The sequence below is a fragment of the Pinus tabuliformis genome, chromosome 8, assembly GCF_031772625.1.
Source record: "Pinus tabuliformis cultivar Carrire ecotype Pingquan chromosome 8, CPIR1, whole genome shotgun sequence".
Lineage (NCBI taxonomy): Eukaryota > Viridiplantae > Streptophyta > Pinopsida > Pinales > Pinaceae > Pinus > Pinus tabuliformis.
Window position 1 is genome coordinate 1,127,892,822 of NC_142294.1, and position 27,750 is coordinate 1,127,920,571.

General features: G+C 40.1%; 1 pseudogene across 1 annotated transcript in view; it reads left to right on the forward strand.

The window, feature by feature from the left end:
* The first annotated feature begins 440 nt into the window (after positions 1 to 440).
* LOC149239314 (metacaspase-4-like) overlaps positions 441 to 27,750 on the forward strand; it is a 44,796-nt pseudogene continuing 17,486 nt past the window's right edge. Inside the window, exon 1 of the transcript XR_016246439.1 lies at positions 441 to 1,021. The product of XR_016246439.1 is annotated as a metacaspase-4-like (transcript). The remainder of the gene's footprint in view (positions 1,022 to 27,750) is intronic.

Genomic DNA, 27,750 nt, shown 5'->3' on the forward strand with positions numbered 1-27,750 from the left:
TCAACAAGACAATATTCTTATTCCCCTCCCTAACAATAGGGTTTTGCCACATCATTCTACATGTCAATGGATTTTGGATAAGATAACAAACCTTTTATAATGATCTTATTGGTCCTTAAATAATAATAGCATTTTTTTCTCTTTCAATATAAAGAGAACATGTAAACCTGCCATTTGTGAGAGAACACCTCAGATCGAGTTAGTGACTATGTCACTATTGTCCTAGCGTAACGCAATCACCCACAAGCGTGGTTAAACAAATAAATCAATTCCAAAGGAAAAAATGTTATGGATCTCTCTCGCTTCCCAATTTCAATTTCACTTTTCGAAATTTTTTATCAATCATTTGGAATTTACGAACAAATCCATCTACCAAATTATATTACTATCCAATTCCACTTGTCAACCGCGTCGGCCTCGAGCGATGGGAGCTCATCATTGAAAAGGAAAACGAAAGCAGAAAGTAGCCTGAAAGTTGAATTTAAAGGTGGCATTAGTACGCGGTGGTTTACCCGATTCTTTAACGTTGCAAGGGCTCAAATCTTTAATGCTCAAGGGCCCGAGGTTCGTTCAAATACCCATATTCTGTGACCCGATCCGATCCGATCCTATCCTCTTCTCCAGCTCCCCCAACTACTGAATTGGATTGAATCAGAGTGGATCCGAACAGTAACAATGACTAGGAAGGCAGTGCTGGTGGGATGCAATTACCCAGGAACCAAGGCGGAGCTGAAGGGGTGCGTGAACGATGTGAACAGAATGTACAAATGTCTAGTGGAGCGCTTTGGGTTCAAGGAGGAGAACATAAGAGTACTCATAGACACCGATGACAGCTACCCTCAGCCCACGGGAGCCAACATCAGGAGGGCCTGGAAAACACTGGTCGAGGGCGCTCGGCCAGGAGACATAATCTTCTTTCACTACAGTGGCCATGGCGTTCGCCTGCCTGCTGAAACAGGAGACCAAGATGATACCGGCTATGACGAATGCATTGTGCCCTGTGACATGAATATTATAACAGGTCCCATCTATTCTTTGAATTGTTTTTTCTTCGGTTTTGTTGATTCTTTGAATTGTGTTTTCATGGGTTCTGTTGATTTTGTATCTATTTGCAATAACATGCAGGCAGATTTAGCCAAATTAACTTTACTATAGAAATCTCCTTTATTGCTTCTTGTCGAAGCAGTAGATCAGGCAATTATGAGTGTTTACCACAATTAGCCAAGGTTTGATTACAATTATTCCAGGTTTGATTTTCAGTGCATTTCGATTAGGTTTAAGATGAGAATCATCAGATCAACTCCCAAAAGATACGCTTGAAAGTGAAAGGAGAACGGGGCTGGGTTAAATGGTGAAGCCTGATGTTTCATACCCTTAATGTGTAAAGTTTCAGTTAAAAAGGAAAAGGTCAACGGTGTTTCAGACCTTCTAGTAAGGTTCAAATTGCCGAACATAATTGCCGAACATATGCTTCAGTCTTAGTGGGCCTTTTGGCCTGCCCAAACTAGCCACTTCAAGTGGTTGGGCTTAAGTGCAAGTCCGGGAAGTCTCTGGCGAATTAGTTCCCACTTATTTGTGACTTGTAGACAAACGGATCTTCCTAGAGCGTTGTTAGCTGGCTAATTGCACTGTAAATGGAAAGTTTTCTTAAAAATGAAAGGATTAACTAGAATTTTGTTAAAGGCTAAAGCTTATGTATTTCATATCTGCATCAAATTTCAAATTCCGATACATATTTCGCTCGTGTGTCATTTCATCTGTGCAAACTAACCACTTATCTTGTGTGTCATTTCATCTGTGCAAACTAACCAGTTCAAGTGGTTACAGCCAAATGTAAATCCTAAGTGCCTTTGGCAAAATAGTTACCTTCCACCTGTAGCTTTTATAGGAAGGGGATCGTGTTGTCAGCCTACTACATTGCATTGTAATATTCCCAAATGGGGGAAAACACTATGAAGTCATGGTGATACAAGAAGTACCTTGTATAAAAAAAAATAGAATATTGTTTTTTGTGTAAATGGAATCTCTCTAACAACCTGTGTTATATTCTTGAGCAGAATTATTACACTGAGAGGAGCTGTACTAAATACTGAGAGGCGCTCTACAATTTAGTACAGGAGAGCCGAGTCTAGGGGCTGTAGTGAAGTGTTAGATCAAAAAATAATAATAAAAAGACATAATAGTTACACACTCAGACACACATATAGGAGATGTGTTAGAAAAGGAGTCCCAAGGACAAGTGGTCCTAAGGCTTGGTGTCTAGCCTAGGAAAGAGTGTCCTAATGTGACCTTAACTTTATGGGAAATAAAGTTAAAGTGATTTTAAGTTATAAAGTGACGTTATAAATATAAAGTCATAAAGTACATTTCTGAGTAATTAATGAAAAGGGAAAAGGTGTCTCATGGGTCAATGAGAGATTAGATCTCCACCCTTGATCTAATTGGTTAAGATCTAATCTAAAACATTAGATCTTAGGCTTAGGCCTCTCTTCTTAATGAGAAAACAAAAGGGAAAACGAAAGGGGAGAAGGTATCTTTTGCACATTTCTTCGTGAGACTTGGAAAAGAGAAGCAAAAGGAGGCTAAGAGAGCAAAGTTAGAGGAGAAAGAACTGTACAACAGAGAAAGGACAAAGTACAAAATACAACAAGGAAATCAACACATAGTTTAAGGACAGAAGGAGGCTTGAATCCCAAGAGATTTTGTTGGTTATTTTCTTGAGCACTAGTGCAAATTTCAAGGTAGTCTGGGCTGCATTTATTGTAGGGAACAAACACAAAAATCTAGGGACTGGGATACATTATTGTTATCAGGCCTGACTCGAAATTCGAGGGTCGGGGCTCCATTTATTGTAGTTTGCTAGACACAAAATTTGAGGGGCAATGTTGCATGAATTGCAAGACAACCAACATGAATTTCTGTGTGAGTTGGTGTGATTTTCAAGGCTACTAACTGAGATTTCAGAGGGAGATGTGCACAAATTTCGAGGGATTGATAGAGAGTTGATTGGCATGAATATCTGACTAGGAATAACAGAGAAACCGAGGTAGTCATTCAAGAAATTAAAAGAGCAGTTACAACAGATTCTCCAAGGAAATTCAGTGCACGAATTTCAAGGGAGATAAGTAGAAATTATTATTGTCATTTAATGTTGTAAATTTCTTTGATAAGAAATAAAAATATTTCTCTCGCTGGTTTTCCCTTTGTGGTTTTTCCAGGGTCTTTGGACCAAAAATCACGGTGTTAAATGTGTGTGGTTGTTGCATTTATTCTCAGTGGGAGTGAAAGAGTAGAGTATGCTTTTGTGTTTCATGCTTCAGCAAATTTTCATGTTTAAAAATAGCAGCATAAATCTATGTTGGGTTGGGCATTAAATTGATGTGATTTATAATACTAAAACTAGGTTGGGCCTACAATTTCTACATGGTATCAGAGCAACAGTGAACCTATCAGCTGAGAAGTGTTGAACAACAAGCATAACCAGCCTACATACCCAGAGATTTGGTGGTTGAGAGGGAGATTGTTTACCCATTTTCAGTGTTGGATAGTTGTGTTGGTTGAGAGGGTCAAATGGCTTCTGGTTTGAGGGTGGAGGATAGGTTAAGTGGGGCTTAAAACTTTGGCCCATGGAAGGAGAGGATAATTTTGCTGCTTGAGGAGTTTGACTTGTGGGATATTGTCCAGAAGGCAACACAACCACCTATTGATCCTATTTAGTTATCAAACTTCAACAAGCAAAATGTTAAGGTTAAGAGAATCCTTCTTGATGCGATTAAAGACCACCTTATACCTCATTTGTCAGGGAAGAAATTTGCCTACGAGATGTGGGATTCCTTGATAAAACTTTACTAGAGCACCAATACAAACAGGAAGATGGTGTTATGTGAAAAACTGAGAAACACCAAGATGACCCAAACTGACACAATGACCTCATACCTTTACCAAGATCACACAGGTGAGAGATGATTCGTCTTTAGTGGGAGAGATTATTCTTGATGACTAGTTGGTGAGGATGGCATTGAGTGGCTTCCCTAAGAAGTGGGATGGATTCATGGATGGTATTGTGGCCCAAGAGCATCTTCTAGATTTGGGGAATATATTGGATGGTTTCATTAAGAAGGAGATTAGGAGGAATACCAAGAGTGGTAGTCAACATGGTGCGGTGGATGAGTAGGAGAATATTGCCCTTGCAGCTAATGGTAAGAAGAAGTATAAGAAGGGCTCCACGAGTGAGACCAAGTAGAAAGGGAAACAAAAGGCACAAGAGAATGACATGAGCAAAGTGAGATGCTTTGCTTGCCATAAAATGGGGCACTATGCCTTTTGGTGACCCAACAAGAAGGGAAAGAAGAATAAGGGTGTTGCAGCATCAACTGAAGTGGATGAGTTTGCCACCAGATTCGACAGGGAGTTTTCCTTGCTGGTCAGTCTTACCATGAGTGTCACATCCTCTAAGGTTTGGTACATTGACAATAGAGCTTCACGTCACATGATAGGAGTTAGAGAGCATTTTATAGGTCTTACAAAAAGGGATGTAGATTTGGAGGTGGTGCTGGGAGATGACTCCATGGTTAGAGTAGTTGGTGTTGGGATCATGTCCTTGTAGGAGTCACAACTTTCCTTGAAAGTGATAGAGTTCTTATATGTTCCAAGGCTGAAGAAGAACTTGATATCAGTGTCCACTATTGAGGACAAGGGATTTGAGGTGGTGCTTTGAGATGAACAAGTCCTTATGTATCCTAGGGGATCCAACATCACTTTTGCCAGAGTGATTGGAGCCCACTATGGGAAACTCTATAGGTTCATGTTTCTGCCTACTAGAGCGTTGGTTTCAACCACCAACAACAACATTTTGTGCAAGTTGTGGCATAGGAGGATGGCCCACTTGCACCATGGGGCTCTGAGAGTATTGAGGGAGATCGTCACAAGATTGCCAAAGTTCAATACAAAGCACAATGATGTGTGCAGGGGGCGTGCTTTGGGAAACTACACCAAGACAACTTTCCCAATTAGTGATAGCAAGGTAGCCGGGATACTTGACTTGATTCACTCTGATGTGTGTGGTCCGCTGTCTTCCGTATCATTGAGCAAATGTAAGTACTATGTCACTTTTATTGATGACTACTCTAGGAAGACCTGGATCTACTTCATGAAGACTAGGGATGAGGTCTTCAAGAAGTTCCAAAAGTTTAAAGCTCTTATGGAGAACCAGATAGGGAAGAAGATCAAAGTCTTGAGATCTGACAGTGGGGGCGAGTATACCTCCAATGAGATGAAGGATTTATGTGCTAGAGTGGGCATTAAGAGGGAGTGGATAGTTCCTTACACCGCACAACAAAATGGGGTTGCAAAGAGGAAGAATAGGGCCATAGTTGGGGCAATGAGAGCCATGCTCCATGATCAGGGGTTACCATTATTTCTATGGGCTAAGGCATGCAACATTGTAGTGTATATGCAAAACAGGATGTCACACAGGGTGTCGGGGAACAAGACTCTTGAGGAGGATTTTTCTGGGAAGAAGCCTGAGATTGGGCACTTTAGGATTTTTGGGTCCCTGGCATAATCACATGTCCTTGAGGAGCAAAGGACAAAGTTAGAATGCACAACCAAGAAGGGCATTTTTGTGGGGTATAATGAGACCTCCAAGGCATATTGCATATATATTCTTGCACAAAGAAAGGTTGTTGTGAGACAGGATGTGAGATTTGAGGAGGAGAAAGCCTTGAGGATGTCATAAGATATGGATCAGGTAGAGCAACAAACTCCTCAGTAGGGGAGTCCACCATAGGGTATGGGATCATTAGGTGCAGGTTCACAGGGGTTTGGAGGATCACGTGCTTTTGGGATGACAATTCCACAGGTTATAGGGACACAGGGTATAGGATCTCTGAGTACAGGTTCACTGCAGACCACAGGGGCATCATCATCAGAGGTACGATTGCAAAGGAGGATATACCTATCCCAGTACAGGAGGCTACTTTAGGGAGAAGGAAGCCTAAATGGATTCATGATACCTTGTAGGAAGCTCAGGAGATAGTGGGAAAGCTCAAGTGGTCAGTTAGGGAGAGCAAACCACTAGAGTGATTTGATGGCTATTTGGCTTTGGTGAGTTTCATTGTGGAGATCAATCCATCTAGCTACGAGGAGGTTGCAGGCTAACAGGTTTCGAAGGTGGAAGAGTATGCTTTCATGATGAAGAATGATGTGTGGGAGACAGTGCCGAGACCTGAGGGGAAGTCAGTGGTGACTTCCAGGTGGCTCTATAAGATCAAGCATGTTGCATATGGAAACATTGAGAAGTTCAAAGCTCGATTTCTGGCACGGGGATTCTCACAAGTAAGAGGAAGTTGATTATGCAAGACCTTTGCACTAGTAGCTTGATACACTTTGATTAGAGCAACGATCTCCATCGCAATAGGGATGGGGTGGAAGATCCACCAGATGGACCGAGACCTGAGGGGAAGTCAGTGGTGACTTCCAGGTGGCTCTATAAGATCAAGCATGTTGCATATGGAAACATTGAGAAGTTCAAAGCTCGATTTCTGGCACGGGGATTCTCACAAGTAAGAGGAAGTTGATTATGACGAGACCTTTGCACTAGTAGCTTGATACACTTTGATTAGAGCAACGATCTCCATCGCAATAGGGATGGGGTGGAAGATCCACCAGATGGATGTGAAGACCACTTTTCGCAATGGGATCATACATGAGGAGGTATATATTGAGCAACCACAGGGATTTGAGGTCCATGGGAGGGAGTTCCAAGTATGCAGGTTGAAGAATGCCTTGTTTGGGCTGAAGCAAGCACTGAGAGCATGGTATTTGTGGATTGATTCCTACTTGCAGTAGATGGGTTTTGAGAAGAGTGATGCATATCCAAACCTATATTACATTGTGGTTGGCGAGGATCCACTCATTCTTGTATTGTATGTAGATGATCTGTTTATTACAGGAGAGGAGAAACTCATTGAGCACTGTAAGAGAGACCTTGCTTTAGAGTTTGAGATGATTGATATAGGATTGATGCACTATTTTCTGGGGTTGGAGGTTTGGCAGGAGGATGGGCATATCTTCCTAGGACAAGGAAAGTACATAGGGGACATACTGAGGATATTTCATATGGAGGACTGTAGGCCCATGGCCATGCCTATGATTACAAATTGGAAGAAGCTACATGCTTTTGATTTTGAGTTGGTAGATCCCACTTTATATCGTCAGTTGATCAGTTTGTTGATGTATTTGGTCAATACCAGACCAAATATTTGTTTCACAGTCAATACATTGAGTCAGTTCATGGTGGAGCCCAGGAGGGTGCATTGGGTGGCTGTGAAACATGTGTTGCAATACCTGCAGAGTATAGTGGATTGTGGACTGGACTATATCTAAGGGGATGGAGTCAAGTTGATTAGCTACATAGACTAGGATTGGTCAGGCAGTGCTAGTGACAGGAAGAGCACATCAAGATGTTGTTCATGTCAGGTTCGACTGTAGTGTCATGGTTCAACAGGAAACAAAGATTAGTGGCACCAAGCTTTGCAGAGGTGGAATATGTGGCAACTAGTTAGGCTAGTTGTGAGGCCCTTTGGCTTCGCAAGATGTTGTATGGCTTATTTGGTTAGTAGTTGAGACCAACAATGATCTACTGCGATAATTAGAGTTGTATCAAACACACAAAGAATCCAGTATTTCATGACAAGTCAAAGCATATCGAGATTAGATACCACTTCATTGGGGATTATGTTTAGAGAGGAGTGGTGAAGCTAGAGTATATATCTGTTGATGAGAAGGTGGCTGGCATTCTCACTAAGTTCTTGCCAAGGGGTAAGCATGTTTACTTCAAAGAAAAGATGGGAGTGGTGAGAAACACTTTCCTTGGTAAGAGAGAGTGTTAGAAAAAGAGTATCGAGGACAAGTGTTCTGAAGGATTGGTGTCTAGCCTAGGAAAAAATGTCCTAATGTGACCCCCTTTCCTTAAATTTATGGGAAATAAAGTTAAAGTGAGTTTATAAGTCATAAAGTGACTTTTAGATTGAAGGCAACTCAAACATTCTCAGGCTGGGGTGACAAACCCTAGCCACCTTGACCCTCTAATTCACCTCTTGTTCGCTTGTGATTACTAGGGTTCTCTTCCTTTCCAGGTGTCACTATTGCGGCTTGTTGCTAGGCGTTGTGTTTGGGTCTTTGCTGTGATCTTTTGTTCAATGCGGCCATCTGCTTTCGCCGAGGCCCGTGTTTTTTTGTTCGTTGCCGCCAAAGTTTTTTTGTTGGGGCTTTCGCATGGATTCGCCATTGCCTTGTTCCAGTTGCTGCCTCCTGTGTTCCGTTGCCGATTTCGTCTGTTGCCTACTTGGATGTGGTCGTGGTTTTGTTGGGTAGTGTAGCCCTATTATGTATGGGATGTTTGGGTGGCCTGTGCCCAGTTTACTGGCTTTGATGTTAGCAGCCCTTGCCAAAGTTGTGTATTGTTCAACTCACCTCTGCATTTTGGGTCGATTTTTGGGCTTTGGCTGTTCTTGTTGGGGTTTTTTGGCCATTGTACAACTTCTGCACCCATTGGGGGTTTTCAGCAGGCCTGCGTGCCTTTTTTTTTGTTGTTTCTTAGTTTCGTGGCTTAGTGATAGTGGGCCCTAGGTATTCTGTTTCTCTAACATGTGACGAGGCTTGTCAGAGCATCTCTAGGCACATCCTTGCCGATCAAAGTATCTTCCGACAATATTTATGTAATGAGGCCTATCGAAGGATCTCTATGTGCATCCTTGTCGATCAGAGTATCTTCTGGCAGAAATAATGAGGTTCATTGGCGTGTAGGTTTCTCATGGGTTGTTTATGCAAAGCTGTGCTAGGGTTTGTTGACTTACATTGTAATGTTTTGCTGCCCGTTGTTTGGGATTTAACTGGTGCTCCCTTCGGGGTTCTTTGGCGAACCTGAGTGCCCCATTTCTTTAACTGATATAGCTATATTGTCTTGGTAACAACTAAATAGCTGAAAATATGATTTTGGTATATCTGGATATATGTAACTGGTTTTATATTTTTCAATTCAAATACCAATCGGTTTTTTCTTTCTGAAAAAAAAGTGACTTTAAGAGAAATAAAGTCATAAAGTGACTTTAAGAGAAACAAGGTCATAAAGTGACTTTATAAAGTCATAAAGTACCTTTTCAGTAATTAATGAAAAGGGGACCAAGGAAAAAAGGTTTCTCATGGGTCAATGAGAGATTAGATCTCCACCATTGATCTAATTGGCTAAGATCTAATCTCAACTATTAAATCTTTTAAAGTCAGGTGTCTCTTCTTAATGCGAGAACAAAAGGGAAAAAGGAAAGGGGAGAAGGCACCATCTGCACATTTCTTTATGAGAGTTGGAGAAGAGAAGCAAAATGAGGTTGAGAGAGCAAAGTTAGAGGAGAAAGGATTGTATAGCAGAGAAGGGAAAGAGTACAGAGTACAACAACAAGGAAATCAACATATAATACAAGGACAAAAGGAGGCTTGAAATCCCAAGAGAATTTTCTGGTTATTTCCCTGAGCACCAAGCCATTTTTGAGACCATTTGGGTTGCATTTATTGTAGAGAACAAACACAAAAATATAGGGACCGATAGACATTTATTGCTGTTAGGATGGGTTCGAAATTCGAGGGTTTGGGCCACATTTATTACAATTTGACAGTCACAAAATTTGAAGGACAATGCTCATAAATTTTGAGACAACCAACATGAATGTCTGTGTGAGTTGGGTATGATTTTCAAGGTTGTTGAGTGAGATTTTAGAGGGAGTTGTGCATAGATTTTGAAGAATTGATAGAGAGTTAACTAACATGAATTTTTGAGTGGGAAGAGCATAGAAATCGAGGCATCTAGTCAGGAAATTAAAAGAGCAGCTACAACACATTCTCCAAGGAAATTCAGTGCACGAATTTCAAGGGAGATAAGTAGAAATTATTGTTGTCATTTAATGTTGTAAAGTTCTCTGATAAGAAATAAAAATAGCTCTCTCTCTCACTGGTTTTCCTTTTGAGGTTTTTCCAGGGTCTTTGGATAAAAAATCATCGTGTTAAATTTTTGTGACCGTTGCATTTATTCTTTATGAAAGTGAGCGAGTAGAGTAGGCTTATGTATTTCATGCTTTAGCAAATATTCATGTTTAAAAACAACAACATAAATCTATGTTGGGTTGGTGATTTCTGAAACTAAAATCGGGTTGGGCCTACAAATTTCTACAAGATGTTGTAGTGATGCTTTAGATAAAAAAATAATATTAAAATGACATAATTCTTCTCAATTAAAAAAGTAATATAAGGTAATAAGTGTTAAGTAATAATATAAATAATAAGAATATCGACTCAATTAAAAAGGCAATAAGTAATTGTTGAAAATATTAGCGAGAAAAGGGTTCCTTGATTTGTGCCTTAATCATAGGAGCCAGAACGAGTTCCTTCTTGTGCATGATTTGAGTTCCTAAAAATTAGTAGATTCCCAATAAATTAGGACGAGTTCCTATAATTTAGGAATTGGTCCATGAAAATTAGGACGAGTTAGGATGTTGTTAACTGATGTGTTAAAATTGAAAGTCGAGTTCTTGATTTTCTAGTGTGAGTTGATTGAGGAAAACACAAGTGATTGAGTTTCAAGTGGTTGACTTGAAATAGGACGAGTTGCATGAGAAGTTAACTCATGCTAACTCAATCAATCACAAAATCATTCCTTAATTAGAAAACTCACTAATTTTAACCATTCAAATTGCCTTTAAAAGGAGGAACGAAGGCTAATGTTGCGAACATCGTGATCGAGATTAAATCGGCGACGGTTTGAAATTGGAAAAAATTGTAAAAATCGGGAAAAAATCAGTAAAAATTGGCAAATACAAAAATATTCATTTTTTTTCAATTTTTTTAATAGCTAAACCATCCACACCATAAAATAAATGCATTGATACATAAATATGAAAAGGGAACAAATATATGAGATGTGTAATATCATGTCTAGTGCTACATCACACATAACAATGAATCATGTCCTGAATACTAAGTCTTGAGTCCCAAATCAACCTCAAAATATATAAAAAAAAATATAATAATGTATCTCATATCATGAGTTATAATGTTATATACAATGAAATGAACCAGATAACTAATACCACTGATTTTCTCTACCCCTCTTACGAGAAAATGTAACAAATTTCCCTCTAGATGAAGAAGGTGGTGGGGCTTGCAGTGGACTCTGTTGTGCTCTAGAAGTTGAAGAATTAGGAGCTATAGGTGGTAGTCCATGCCTCTATTGGTGACAGGGGTAGGTGGTGTCACCTCCTCCTGTTTCTCCTCCTCCTCCTCCTCTACCCCCTCCACTACCTCTTGCTCTAACCAATCAGGGGCCAATTCCATGATAGGCCTCTTGGCCTCAACCCTCCATGCAACAATGGTGTCAATCCCATCCAATGAGATGGCCTCCACATTAGGTGTCCTCTCAAGTTGCCTCACCCACAATCGAAGATTGTAGTAGACGTAGACCATGTCATTAAGTCGCTGGGACTCCAACTTGTACAAGGGTCATAAATTAATAAATTATAAATAATAAATTAATAATTATAAAAAAATATTATTTAATGAATTCAAAAAATTAATTGGAAATTTGGAATATTTTAACCTGTTGCGCTTCTTGGTGTGTATTTTTTCAAATACACTCCAGTTGCGCTCGCATCCCGAGGAGCTACATGTTTGGCTGAGCACTCGAATGGCAAGCCTTTGGAGATTGGGTACTCTGCCATCATAGCTTTTCCGCCATGCATCTATAACAAATAAGATAAATATAATAAAAAAAATGAAATTTGAAAGTTGAAGCAAAGTATGAATTTGAAGAGACAATGAATTTTGAAACTAACTAAAGCTTACCTGGCGTTTTAGTCTTCCTATCATGGATAACCATGTCAAAGCTAAATGTGCCACTTGCCATCCTGTATATCTCCATTTCTTTGTAGATTTTTGCATGTTCTGTTGGAGATAACACTAGCTTATGACCTCAACATCAAGTAAGGAACCATAGGAGTAATAAAATGCGGGGTTTAGGTAGATCCCTGCAGCTTGAATGGGACGATGGAGTGTATTGTTCCATAGCTCATCAATCACTTCCCATAGGAGTTGTTTCTCAAACCCCTCATCCCTCTTATCATCATAGTAGCTCCGAATGGATTCTTTGGCCCTATCCATGGCCTCACACAAGTAGCCCATTGCAGGCTTGTCTCTATCAACTAATTGAAGAACCTTTACCAAAGGTTCAATAATGCTACACACCTCCTGCACTCTCGCCCATAAGCTTTCTTGGTATGAAACTAACCTGCATATGGCCTCTCCCTCTGGTTTGCAACTATATGACAAAGCACGCCACTCCTCTGAAAGAAACATTCTCTTCACATCCCACATAGAATTCAGGAGGGATTGAAGAGATATGAAACTAGTGGCAAACCGTGTAATGGCAAGGTGCACCAAATCCTTGTTGTTGGTGAATGTTCTCATCAAATGAAGCACAGATGCATGATTATATATAAATTTTGTAATGCTTTTTGATGATTCAACAATATCCTTGACAAAAGGAATTTTTCCTATGTCCTCCAACATCAAATCAATGCAGTGTGCAACACAAGGTGTCCAAAATAAGTTAGGATGCCTCTCCATAAGCATCTTGCCAACAACAACATAATTTGCAGCATTGTCTGTTATAACTTGGACAACATGTTATGGACCCACCCCATGAATGAACCCATCCAACAAATCACATAATAATTGTGCATTTTTGATATGTGCAGATGCATCAACAAATTTCATAAACATTGCCTCTTGGGACAATTAACCAAGAAGTTAATAAGGTTTCTACCATTTTGATCGATCCAACCATCTGACATCACAGTGCATCCTGTGTGTGCCCATGATCCCCTAAACTCCTCCAATCTCTTAGTGCAGTCAACCTTTTCATTTTGAAGAATGCACCCTCTAAAGTCATCATATGAAGGGGCTTTGTACCCTGGGCCAACAATAGCAATAACATCAATCGCGGGCTGGAAAAATGGATTGTTCCTGGCAATGCTGAAAGGAATATCACTCCAAAGAAGAAACTTGCCCAACAACTTGTTAGTGTCTTCCTTCTCCTTTTTTTTAATAACTGATGAGATAGATGGTTGTGCACCAGGTGTGTTTTTAGGAACAAAAAATGATGAGGTCGCTATGGAGTTGGGTGTAGATGTTGATGGTGAAGTAGAACCAGTACCACTCTCATGGTCACCTCCCAATCCTGACACTCCACCCCCTGCTATTTGACTCTTTAGAGCTGCCTTGGGCAATTTAATTGTCTCTATTTCTTGTAATGATTTGAGGGCTTTTTGGATGATTTTTGGATTTGTATTTGAGCAAGGCCCTACCTCATGTCTAGGAATTTATGCAAGGTGGTACTTCAATCTGTATATCCCCCCTGTCATATGATGCCCACATAACTTGCAAGTCAAATTTGATCTGTCAAACCCTCCATAAGGTTCACCAAATTCCCACAGACGGTCCAATTTTCTTAGCATGTTTGTAACTTTGTTGAATCTTGAGTTTTAATGTAAGATTGAAGTTTGAACCTAGGGCACAAGAAGAATTGCAAGTTAAACAAATGAAATTGAAATTTACATACAACATTTTGAATTTTTGACAAAAGAAAAACCCTCAACTCAATGCAACAATAATGGAACAAAATACACATTCAAACCCAAGCAAAAATGATGGAAAAAACTAGGGCATAAGAAAAAATTAAACAAATAAAACTAACAATCAAGATTTTTCATTTTTGACCCAAAAAACCCTCTCCACTAAATGCAACAAAAATGGCAAAAGAAATACACTCAAATCCAAACAAAAATCATGGAAAATAAATGGGTGATAGAAACCCAAGGAAAAACAAGAAAAAACAAAAAAAGCGCCAAATTTGATGCCCATACTTGAAAACCATGCTCTGTTGAAGAAACTTGGTCCAAACTTGATTTTTTTTTTGCATGGGATGCTAAATTCCTTCACTTTTCCCTATTTTGTCCTTGTAGATGAGTTCTCCTCCTCCTTAGCTCTCACCCTTGCCCTCTGTCTGCAAATGAACCAAAAAAGAATCGAAAATTGCCTTTAAAAGCTCGTTGTTTCTGAAAATCACATTTTTTTCAACTTGGAAAAATCATTGATGTTATAGGCCAATGAAATCATTAGCTCGAAAAAAGCATGATTTTTTGAAAAAATCGCGATGTTCACAACACTGACGAAGGCACAAGTTTAATCATTGTTTTGGTGAGCACATGTTGGTGAGACCAAGCAATAGGAAGCACACGTCTGTGTGTGTAGCTTGTGAGAGAAGGAGAACGAGCCTAGGAAAGGCATGTGGGAGCTTGAAGAAGGACAAATTCCTTGGGTTAGGAGGCAGGTATCTAGGTGTAAGCAAGGGTGTTTCTGCTTAGTGTAAGCAGAGAAAACATGCTTGTTCTCTAATGAAACTTTATTGTTTTGTATGAGATTCATTGCTCAGTATTCTTCATTAATTCTCAATAACAAGCAGAGGGTTTTCCTAGCTGGGTTCCCTAGACAATTCTATGTTTTTGAATTGTGTGACTGTGCTTTTATTTTTGTTCATATTCCGCTACATCTAGTAGAGAAATTTTGTGTTTATGTGAGAAGAATTTTTGTTTCAGATTGCTTATATTAGCAAATCAAAATTTCATGGATTTTCTACATGGTATCAAAGCTCTTCGAACAAATTTAAGAACAACACCAATGCAAATATTCAAGAAGAAGGATGTTTGAGTTAGGAGAGCCGCAACCTCTACAGGAGTTTGTCCAAAGGGAGAAAGATGAGTTTTCTTGAGGGTTCTTTCTGTGTTGGAGCAGGCCTAGTTAGAGGAACTCGCTAGCAGATTTAATGGAAGTTTTGTGCATGTTATAAGAGTGGTAATTCTTTGTGGAAGAGGCCGCAATATCTCTGTTTTGTTCAAGAAGGGCCGAGCCCTATTAGGAGCAGACTTGGGCATGGTTTTTGTCTTGGAGCAGACCTAAGTCAAGGGCAGAAACACCTAAAGGAACAATGCAGGAGGTAGGGTCTCTAAGAAGGGAATTGTGCAGGGATAGAAGGGAAATTCAACCAAGTAGGAGCATGTCTATAGTGCCATAGGGTACCCTAGCCAGAGGACCAAAATTCAGAAGGAAGTGCACAAGGAAAAGAGGTTCAAACAACAAAAAGAAGGATACTTTCTGAGGTATGTATGTCCTTGTGTAGTTGATGATTTTGTTAGGTGTTTGAATCTAGATTTAGGAGTGTTTTGGTGGACATCTTATGTACTGGTTGGAGGGCAGTTAGAAGGTGTCTTTGGTGCCCTAAGTCCAACATTTGAGAAGGACATCAAATCTGGTTGGAGCGGCATAATTGTTGAAGCTCAGGGTTGATCCTTGAAGGGACAAAGGAAGCAACCAAGAGGGCTTAGTATTCAGCCCTAGTTCACTGTGTAGAGATGGACTTCTACAGTGAGAGTGGGCAACCTCCATTGCCCTAAGACTTGTCTTTTATGGAGTAGTAGTGCGATAAGTAATGGGCAAGTTGAAGACCCTATAAGTTGGCATCCTTGATGGGTAAAGGAGCAGCTAGAGGATAGATTGTTTGGGCCAAAGATCAATGACCTAAAGGAGCTGCGTTCACTGATAGTGGTAGATTGTGGAGCTGGAGATGCATGTCTTCAGAGGGAGTAGCCTTGAGTAGCAAGGCAGGAAGTGCTCAAAATACATTAGTGATGGACTCATAGAGTATGGTGGGAAAGAACAAGTCTTCAAAGCAGGATCCACAGAAGAAAGCAGGGAAGCCTTCTGGTTCAGAGGGAGTAGCTGTAGCAGCAAAGAACATGTTAATGTTGGAGACAGATCCAGGTGGGCGAGGTTCTTCCAGGAACACCTTCGTCACTAAGAGGTAGTGTTGAAAATATTAGTGAGAAAAGGGTTCCTTGATTTGTGCCTTAATCATAGGAGCCAGAATGAGTTCCTTCTTGTGCATGACTTGAGTTCCTAAAAATTAGGAGATTCCCTATAAATTAGGATGAGTTCCTATAATTTAGGAATCAATCCCTAAAAATTAGGACAAGTTTGGATGTAGTTAACTAATGTGTTAAAATTGAAAGTCTAGTTCTTGATTTTCTAGTGTGAATTGATTGAGGAAAAACACAAGTGATTGAGTTTCAAGTGGTTGACTTGAAATAGGACGAGTTGCATGAGCAATTAACTCATGTTAACTCAATCAATCACAAAATCATTCCTTAATTAGAAAACTCACTAATTTTAACCATTCAAGTTGCCTTTAAAAGGAGGAACGAAGGCACAAGTTTAATCATTATTTTGGTGAGACCAAGCAATAGGAGCTTGTGAGAGAACGAGCCTAGGAAAGGCTTGTGGGAGCTTGAAGAAGGGCGAATTCCTTGGGCTAGGAGGCAGGGATCTAGGTGCAAGAAAGGGTGCTTCAGCTTAGTGTAAGCAGAGAGAACATATTTGTTCTCTAGTGAAACTTTATTGTATTGTATGAGATTCATTGCTCAATCTTCTTTGATAATTTTCAATAACAAGCAAATGGTTTTCCCAGTTGGTTTCCCTAGACAATTCTATGTTTTTGGATTGTGTGACTGTGCTTTTATTTCTGTTCCTATTCCACTGCATCTAGTAGAGGAATTCTGTGTTTATGTGAGAATAAATTTTATTTCAGATTGCTCATATTAGCAAATCAGAATTTCGTGGATTTTCTACGGTAATAATATAAATAGTTAGTTGGCTCAATTCAGAGAAAGCTACACGCACATATACAATTTATATCTGTGTGTGTATGTAATTTCTATTTGTGTGTGTGTGTATACACAAATAGAAATTAAATAAATCAAATCAAACAATTGAAACTCGTAGAGGAAATTTCCAAGAGGAACAAAGATGGTAATTTCATGTGTAATTCTTTTACTATTTGAAAATATTTTAATGTGGACGTTAAATAAAATGTCGAGTGTCCATGTTAAGTAATATATTTCTATATCAACTTGATATATATTTAAAGAGAGAGAGCAAAAACAAAAATTTAATGATGATCATAAAGAAAATATTTCATTGCGCCATTAAGTTATATATATACACGCATACACACACAGTGTGTGTGTGTGTGTGAGAGAGAGAGAGAGAGAGAGAGAGAGGGTGTTGTTCATTCAAATGCTTATTCATTTTTTATATGGAATTGATATGTGGCATTAAAAAATATTAGTAATAAAAAATGTTTCAATGTTTGCCATAAATAAAATATTCCAATATGTATGTTAAGTTATATATATATATATATTTTGAAAGAGAGAGAGATTTCTTCTATTGATAGGTGCTTTCTAATCCAGGGTATGAGGGAGATGTGTAATTTCTTCAATGCTTAATATGGAATTGACATGTGACATTTATAATAATAACTATCTCTCTCTCTCTCTGTCTCTCTCTCTCTCTCTCTATATATATATAGAGAGAGAGAGAGAGAGAGAGATCATTTTAATGTGGACAATGTGGGCCATAATAACTTTTTTCTCCCGTGGGTGTTTGTATCCTATCAATTCCTAGATTGAATTAGTTAGCAACTCCTAAATGCCACCTGCAAAGAAGCCTGGTCAAATTAGGAGTCTGAAAAGAGGACTAATCTTCTGAAATTCAAATGATTTAAAATCTGCTTTTGATATATATATATATTTTTTCATTTTACGTTTTAGTGTAGTTTCTTGTCAAAGTTCGTTGGTGTGAAGTTGCTCTCACTTTTCCAGCTCCTTACCAGCCTCATTGTCTCAGATTTGAGGTGCTGAGACAGGAAATATCCCACAACAGATTTATTTTTATATAACCGTATATGCTCTTGTATCTCGTGCCTCTTTTCTTTTGTAAGCATGTACATAGTCTTGGTAGCGGGTATTTGATTGGTAGGGGATATTTGAAAGTCATGATCATGCTTTTTAATTTGAGCCACGTATTAATCTTAATATGTATCTATTGCATGCTTGCATAGGTAATATTTCCACCATATTCTTTGGATGGTATCCAATGTTTAAAGAAAATTGCGAAGGTTGGAATTTGATCACCTGATTCCCTATACCTGCGAAGAAACTTAACTGATGTCTTACCTCTGGCCAACAGTTTTAAGAAATCACTATTCATGAAATTTTGATATGGCATTTGGCTCTAAAATTATAGCATATATATTTTGTTTGAGGATAAATTTGCTTTTAAGTTGTGAACAAGTGAGGATGAAGCAACAAAAATGAGGAGAGTTTGTAGAGACCGCTGCACCTAGTGCATCCTACTTATGTGGAATTTTCAGAATATTTTACTTTTTTAAAGGTTACATAACTTGATTACTCAGTTACCAAGTATCTTATACTTAATTCAATTAACAGAATATTTGTTTTTAAGTTTGTGCTTAATTGAGGTTAAATTTGCTTTTAAGCTGTGCACAGTTGAGGATGAAACAAGAAGGATGTGGGGAGGTTGTAGGGAATGCACCTCATACAACCTACTTATGTAGATTTCTCATATTTATCTTGCTTTTAAGCTGTGCACAATTGAGGTTGAGGCAAGAAGGATGAGGGAAGGTTGTAGGGACTGCACCTCATGCACCCTACTTATGCGGAATTCTCAGATTTAATTTGCTTTTAAGCTGTGCACAATTGAGGATGAAGCAAGAAGGATGAGTGGAGTTTGTAGGGGCTTCATCTCGTGCACCCTACTTATGTAGAATTCTCAGATTTTATTTTTTGTTTTTAAAGGTTCTATGACTTTTATTATTAAGTTGACAAGTTTTTACGCTTCAATTAACTTCTAATGCACATTGTTTTTTCTTTGAGATAGTAACTATACATTGCTGAGTAGCCAATCTAGACAAGGCAGACTTGAAATTGAACCATGTAGAACAATGAGGTGGTCAATCTAGACAAATGCACACTTTAAGTTGAAACTTGAACCATGTGGCAATGAGGTGGCTAATCCTATTAGCAAAACATATTCCCTAGGCATTTTCTTGAATCTTACTTGTCAAAGTCCAATTGTTATGGTTCATCTTGACATCATGTGGTGCATGATTCACGGAGTGTAGGGAAGAAAGGTTGCACTATTTCGGTTTACAAGGTGCTGAAATGCTGAAAAATTGTTGTAGTTTGCTGAAAATTGGAAGCACCTTAATTTCTACCTTTTTGTTCTGAGGTCTCAGGGATATGAAACCTACCAAACATCATGAAATGGGGGTCTCACTTCTAACTTTTTAATCTTAGAAATTTAATGTATGAAAATAAAGTACCTATGATGGCATTCTGAAGCTAGTTTCATAGGTAGGCAACCTATTAGGGATGAATAAGAAAGGGCACCCGGTCTAATAGGCCTTCAAAGCAAGCCATGATAGGATCAATAGGGAGGTGCCTCTAAAGCTATACCTTACCTCCTTTATCTTATCTTTGACTTTGCTCACTATAGGGGGCTAGGAAGGTACAAAGCTATTATTTTTAGTTTCATCAACCTTACATTTATATTTTACTTTCATTAACTTTTAAGAATTGAATATTATAAATCAAATATAAGTTTAAATGAAAAATGCTAACTTGATTGAACAAGTTTACTTTTTTCCGTAGTCAATTATATTCAAGTTGACCACACCTAAGTTGACCACTACCAATTCAACCTCATCGATGTCGACCATACCCAAGTTGGCGACACATTATGTTGAAATTTGGTACCGGAGGACAGGTGGTTCCCTTAGGCTTTGATCTTTGGCCTAGGGAAAAGTGTCCAAAAGAATTTAATTTTTCTCCAAAAGTAATTTTATAATTTTTATAAAGTTAAATCTAATTTAAAAGTGACTTTAAGTGATAAAGTTACTAAGTCTAATTTTAAAGTGACTTTTATAAACTCAATAAAAAATTAGAAAGGAAAAGTGACTTTGGAAATAAATGACTAAGTGGGTCTTTATTAAAGTGGGGTGAATTAAAAAATAAAAAGTGAGATTTAAATGAGCATTTAATCTCAAGCCTTAGATCTCAATCTATATCAGCCATTGGATTTAGGGATCACCCAAAAGTCACTTGGATCACCCAAAAGTCACTTGGGGTTAGATTAAAGGAGGAAAAGGAGGAAAATGTCATTCATTCTTTCATGAGCAGATTGGGAGAAGGAGAGCAAAAGAGCAAGAGAGATTTCTGAGCAGGGAGGAGAAGGAGACAGCAGCTTGGCACACATTCCAAGGCAGCAGTTGAGTAGATTTGTACAGTTGATTCAGCACACAGTGAAAGGCAGATTTTGGCACGATTTTCGAGGAGTGGTTTGCACAAAAATCGAGGAGAAGTTGCTGGTTTTTCTGCACGCAAAACGAGGGCCGTATAGCTGCATTTAATGCTGAAAGTGGGAACGAAAATCGAGGAGGTTGTACAGCGTTTATTGCTGTCCTATTTGCTGTGAGGCACGGGAAAAGAGATAAGTTGTAAATTTGCTTGCTGATTTTTTGCTGAATATTTCTCACTGTAAAAAGGCAATTTTCAGAAATAAAGAAGAGCTCTCGAACTGGTTTTTCCCAAGAGTTGTAGGGGGGTTTTTCCAGGGTCACATTGACAAAAAATCTCAGTGTTTAAATGTGTTTTAATGGTTGTTTATTACTGTTGATTTTTATTTCTGCAATTTCCAGCATTCTGTAAAATTTCTAGAATTTGTGTTTTCAGCAAATTTATTTTTTCCATCTTGTTAATTGTATGGTTATGGGAAAGGGCATTTAACTATATGGGAGAAATAAGGAGAAACTGAAAACCGGGGTGCGAAATAAGAAATTTCTACATGGTATCAGAGCTTGAGTGCTGAAGGGCAGTTTGGGACAGCAAAAGGAAAAATTACAGCTGCTGATTTTTCACTCAGAAAATTCCAGCAAGCTGATTTTTCATAAACAACAGTTTTATCTTTACTACAACAGTGCTATTTTTCAGTTTTAGGACAGCAGGATGTCATTGGGATTGAGGGTGGAGGATAGGCTGGATGGGCATATAAATTACAGCGTTTGGAAGGAGAGAATGCAGAGTATCTTTGAGGAGGCAGAAGTCTGGGATATCATGGTGCATACCACACAGAACCCTGTTGTTGTGCCTACTGATGCTACTCAGTTGACAACTTATAATAAAAAAAACAACAAGGGTAAGAGGCTGATTCTAGACGGAATCAAAGACCATTGCATTCCTCATGTGAGAGGAAAGAGCAATGCCCATGAGATGTGGACAGCATTGTCCAATCTTTACCAGAGTACCAATGAGAACTGGAAGATGGTCCTGAAGGAGAAGCTGAAGAACATTAAGATGGGTAATGATAGTGCAACTGGATATCTCACAAAGATTACTAATGTGAGAGATGAGTTGGCAGCGATTGGAGAGGCCATTCCACCCACTGAGTTGGTGCAGATTGCAGTGAATGCCCTCCCCCGTTCATGGTTGAACTTTGCTGATGGGGTTTGTGCATGTGAGACCCTTCCCACATGGGAGAGGTTTTGGGATGATTGCATTCAGACAAAGATCAGGAAAGGTCAGCTTGGGGCAGCCAAGCCAGTTGAGCAGGATGAGGATGTAGCACTGGTGGCAGGAGGCAAGAAAGGCAAAGGGAAGAAGCAGGCTTCCACAAGCAGTGGTGGGGGCAAAGGCAAAGGTAAAGGTAAACATGGGAACACACAGAAGGACTATTCCAAGGTGAAGTGTTGGAATTGTCAAAAGATGGGACACTATGCAGTTGTGTGTCCGGAGAAGAAGAAGAAGAAGGGGAAGAACCAGGACGTGGCAGCCTCAGCAGAGATTGAGGACTTTGCAGGTCGTTTTGACCGGGAGTTTGCTATCACTACGTGTGAGTCCTCTAGTGCAGGATCACCTGCCACACAGGTTCAGAGGGAGCATGCTTTTCCCTCGATTAGCGGAGCATCTTCAGGTATCTGATATGTGGACAGTGGGGCTTCACATCACATGACAGGAGTCCGTGAGTACTTCTCAGAGCTTTTAGAGAGTGGCACTGATATAGAGGTAGTACTCGGTGATGACAGAGTTGTTAGAGTAGTCGGGGTGGGGACACTGACATTTCAGAGGGAGTCCAAACCTCCCTTGAAAGTGTCAGATGTTCTTTATGTGCCAGGGATGAGGAAGAACCTCATATCCGTCTCAGCTTTGGAGGATAGAGGATATGAGGTACTGTTCAGGGGAGGACAGGTGTTGATGTATCGCAGGGGCACTCCAGCTGATTCAGCTAGAGTGATAGGTGTACGCCATGCAAAGGTGTACAAGTTTGCATTCCAGCCCCTTTTGGCATTGAGCAGTAGTACCGACAGCAGAGCTAGCAGTTCTGAGCTGTGTGAGATTTGGCATTGCAGGATGGGACATATGTATCATGGAGCCTTGAGGACATTGCGGAAGATCACTACAGGTGTGCCAGATTTCAGTACTGATCACTTTGATACTTGCAGAGGTTGTGCGATGGGCAAGTTTGCCAAATCCCCTTTTCCCAGCAGTGACAGCAGAGCGACTGGGATACTTGATTTGATTCATTCTGATGTGAGCGGTCGGATGTCTCATGTTTCCTTGAGTGGATATGAGTACTATGTTTTATTCATTGATGATCACTCCAGGAGGACCTGGATTTATTTTTTGAAGACCAAGAGTGAGGTCTTCAAGCGGTTTCAGGAGTTCAGAGCTCTTGTGGAGACACAGACAGGTCGAAATATCAAGTCCCTGAGGTCGGACAATGGAGGAGAGTACACCCTTGGAGAGTTTGTTGACTATTGTGTGGAGGCAGGCATTAGGAGGGAGTTCACTGTTCCTTACAACCCCCAGCAGAACGGGGTTGCAGAAAGGAAGAACAGATCCATCATAGGGGCTGCCAAAGCCATGTTACATGATCAGGGGTTGCCATTGTTCTTGTGGGCAGAGGCCTGCAACACAGCTGTTTACTTGCAGAACAGGAGTCTGCATCGTGCCTTGGGGCACATGACTCCGGAGGAGGCTTTCTCTGGGAAGAAGCCTGATATTGGTCATCTTCATATCTTTGGATGCATTACATACTCCTATATACCCAAGGAGAAGAGAACCAAACTAGAGCCCACCGCAGAGAAGGGTATCTTTGTGGGCTACAGTGAGACCTCAAAGGCCTTTCGGATTTACATTCCTGCACAGAGGAGAGTTGTTGTCAGACGAGATGTGAAGTTCGAGGAGGACAGGGCCTTTAGGAGGTCACGGGAGTTAGAGTATCTGGATCAGCCAGACCCTCAGCAGTAGTTGAGTCAGTCGCAGGGATCCAGTGGGCAGGGATCAGGAGGATCAAGAGGTACATCTATGAGGATGTCAGGTCCGTCAGTGAGCAGTGGCTCACCGAGCCAGAGGGGTGGTGCTCCGGGCAGCATGCAGAGCAGTTCACTAGGGAGTCCACTGATGGACAGTTCACACGGTACCTCAGCTTCTATAGGTTCAGGCGCAGGCAGGAGGACAGCAGACAATCAGTCAGGAGTTCAGGCTACTGATGGTGATGAGGAGGAGTTTCATTCTCCTATGGGAGAAGCATGCTCAGGGAAGAGAAAGCCCAAGTGGCTTCAGGACACCTTGAGAGATGCCACATCTGTTGCTGAGTCGAAGAGGCCGGTCAGAGAGAGTAGACCACCTGAGAGGTTTTGTAGCTATATGGCGATGGTTACCAACATCCTTGACTCTGAGCCTTCTAGCTATGAGGAGGCAGCTAGCCAGCAGGTCTGGAGAGAGGCCATGCAGGAGGAGTATTCTTCTATCATGAAGAATGATGTTTGGGAGGTGGTGCTGAGGCCTGAGGGCAAATCCGTGGTTACTTCCAGATGGCTTTACAAGGTAAAGCATGCTGAAGATGGCAGCATTGAGAAATTCAAAGCAAGGTTTGTGGCTAGAGGGTTCTCCTAGGTAGAGGGAGTTGATTATGAGGAGACCTTCGCTCTCATGGCTCGATATACTTCGATCCACTCCATTATATCGATAGCAGTAGAGATGGGTTGGAAGATCCACCAGATGGATGTGAAGACTGCATTTCTCAATGGCTTCATACAGGAGGAGGTGTACATTGAGCAGCCACAGGGCTTTGAGGTGCATGGGAAGGAGTCCCATGTGTGCAGACTGAAGAAGGCCCTTTAGGTGCATGGGAAGGAGTCCCATGTGTGCAGACTGAAGAAGGCCCTTTATGGCCTGAAGCAAGCTCCCAGAGCTTGGTACTCCAGGATAGATACATATTTGCAGGGGATGGGTTTCACAAAGAGTGAGGCAGATCCGAACCTTTACTTTATTGTGATTGGTGAGGAGCCTCTCATTCTGGTGCTGTATGTGGATGACTTGGTCATTACAGGTGCAGAGAGACTCATAGAGCACTGCAAGAGAGATCTTGCGACAGAGTTTGAGATGAAGGACATCGGCTTGATGCATTACTTTTTGGGCTTGGAGGTGTGGCAGGAGGAGGGGCATTTCTTCCTGGGGTAGGGGAAGTATATTGTGGACATCCTTAGCAGATTCCACATGGAGGATTGTAGACCCATGTCGACACCGATGATCATCAACTGGAAGAAGCTTCATGCTTCGGATTCCGAGTTGGTGGATCCCACATTGTACAGGCAGCTGATTGGTTCCTTGATGTATTTGGTCAACACTAGACCAGATATCTGTTTTGCAGTCAACGCGATGAGTCAGTTTATGTGTGAGCCTAGGAAGGTTCACTGGGTGGCTGCAAAACACATTTTGCGGTACCTGCAGGGGACAGGCAGGGAGATGGAGTGAGATTGGCAGGATACACTGATTCTGATTAGGCAGGTTGTGCTTCTGATAGAAGAGCACTTCAGGGTGTTGTTTTGGGTTTGGTTCAGTAGTAGTGTCATGGTTCAGTTGGAAGCAGCAGTCAGTAGCACTGAGTTCAGCGGAAGCAGAGTATATGGCAGCCAGTCTAGCTAGTTGTGAGGCTATCTGGCTTCGCAAGATGTTGTTTGGCTTATTTGGTCAGCCGTTGAGACCTTCAGTGATTTACTGTGATAATCAAAGTTGCATTAAACTCACGGAGAATCCAGTATTTCATGACAGGTCAAAGCATATCGGGATCAGATATCATTTCATCAGAGACTATGTTCAGAAGGGAGCTGTGAAGCTTGAGTATATTTCCACTGATGAGCAGGTTGCAGATATTCTTACCAAAGCCTTACCACGGGGCAAGCATGTCTACTTCAGAGACAAGATGGGTGTGGTGAGGAACACCTTCCTCGATAAGAGGGAGTGTTGAAATTTGGTACCGGAGGACAGGTGGTTCCCTTAGGCTTTGATCTTTGGCCTAGGGAAAAGTGTCCAAAAGAATTTAATTTTTCTCCAAAAGTAACTTTATAATTTTTATAAAGTTAAATCTAATTTAAAAGTGACTTTAAGTGATAAAGTTACTAAGTCTAATTTTAAAGTGACTTTTATAAAGTCAATAAAAAATTAGAAAAGAAAAGTGACTTTGGAAATAAATGACTAAGTGGGTCTTTATTAAAGTGGGGTGAATTAAAAAATAAAAAGTGAGATTTAAATGAGCATTTAATCTCAGCCTTAGATCTCAATCTATTTCAGCCATTGGATTTAAGGATCACCCAAAAGTCACTTGGATCACCCAAAAGTCATTTGGGGTTAGATTAAAGGAGGAAAATGAGGAAAAGGTCATTCATTCTTTCATGAGCAGATTGGGAGAAGGAGAGCAAGAGAGCAAGAGAGATTTCTGAGCAGGGAGGAGAAGGAGACAGCAGCTTGGCACACATTCCAAGGCAGCAGTTGAGCAGATTTGTACAGTTGATTCAACACACAGTGAAAGGCAGATTTTGGCACGATTTTCGAGGAGTGGTTTGCACAAAAATCGAGGAGCAGTTTGCTGGTTTTTCTGCACGCAAAACGAGGGCCGTACAACGCATTTATTGCAGGCCGTACAATGCATTTAATAATGTCGTACAGCTGCATTTAATGCTGAAAGTGGGCACGAAAATCGAGGAGGCCGTACAACATTTATTGCTGGTCCCGTTCGCTGTAATTTCTAGATTGCTGTGAGGCACGGGAAAAGAGATAAGTTGTAAATTTGCTTGCTGATTTTTTGTTGAATATTTCTCACTGTAAAAAGGCAATTTTCAGAAATAAAGAAGAGCTCTCGAACTGGTTTTCCCCAAGAGTTGTAGGGGGGTTTTCCAGGGTCACATTGACAAAAAATCTCAGTGTTTAAATGTGTTTTAATGGCTGTTTATTACTGCTGATTTTTATTTCTGCAATTTCCAGCATTCTGTAAAATTTCCAGAATTTGTGTTTTCAGCAAATTTATTTTTTCCAGCTTGTTAAATGTATGGTTATGGGAAAGGACATTTAACTATATGGGAGAAATAAGGAGAAACTGAAAATCGGGGTGGGAAATGAGAAATTTCTACACATTAAACAACAATTGTCGTAATCCATAAACTTAATAACAATTGTACCATATAAATATGCATAAATATCATCATAGCCTGGGGACACCTTTTTACCACTACCCTTAAGGAGATTTTTCCCTATCCTATGCAATTTAACATACAAATTCATGATCTGCACAATGTTCTCTTACATAAAAAATCTAGTGATCACAGTAACATAAATTATCTCATCTAGTTAAGATTGAATGAAGGGCATACTATCTCATATTTCCTAAGTTCCTAACTTGCTCCTTTTGTTTATCCTTTTTTGGGACTAGTTATGATTTTTCAAGTTCGTAGGGCTTTAGCTTATCCATACATTATCTAGTCTTGCGATTTGATAAGTTTTCATAAGATGAAAGGAAGCCCATTACCTTGGGTGAAGTAATACTTCATGACAATAGTATAAGCATCTAATAAATTTACACAACCTAAAGCTTAAAATCACAAGTGTTTTTCCCACTTCAAGTGGCTCCTTTCATAACAAAATTCTATAAGGATTCATTCATGCGTCTATGCATTAATCAATCATGCAAAATTACAATATCTAACCAAGGTCTTCTTCTCCACAATTTGTACTTATAATATAATGTGCTTGGAAGTTGCCCTTGACCGTCAAGGTACTCAATATTTTTTTTTCTTTTCTTTGCTATACATATATATATTTTTAAAAGAAACAAGTGGTTTATATTAAATCAACTGGAACATTGGCCAAAACCATTACATTCAGACACAGTTCTTCTTCCACTGAGGGCCAGTATTTATCACGAAAGACTCTATAACCACCTAGCCTTTTACATGCAAAATGCCTTACATCATTTATGTTAAAATTGGCAACTAGGGCCAAACTCCATGTGGGTCATCTTATATATGGCAGCTGATATTTTTCTTGGATCCCTCTCATCGAGAGGTGTAAGATTGATCTAAAGATCATCCGATTTCGATAAGTATTCATGGAGATATGAGTTTATTTGTGTGATGGGACAATTCGTCAAGGTCAACGAGCAACCAAACTACACCCACTTGTGCTCCACATTTTAGTATAAATACAAGTGCCTAGCAAAGACACAACTCACTTGAGATCTCTTCTTCTCCACTTGTTTTGGGTTTTAGTGGAGAGAAGAATCCCTAAGTGGAAATGCTAGAAGAGTGTTCTACACATGGAATGCCCTCGGTATTATGGAAGGAATGCTCTCACACCTAAACATTGTCTTAGAAGAGTGTTCTACACATGAAATGCCCTC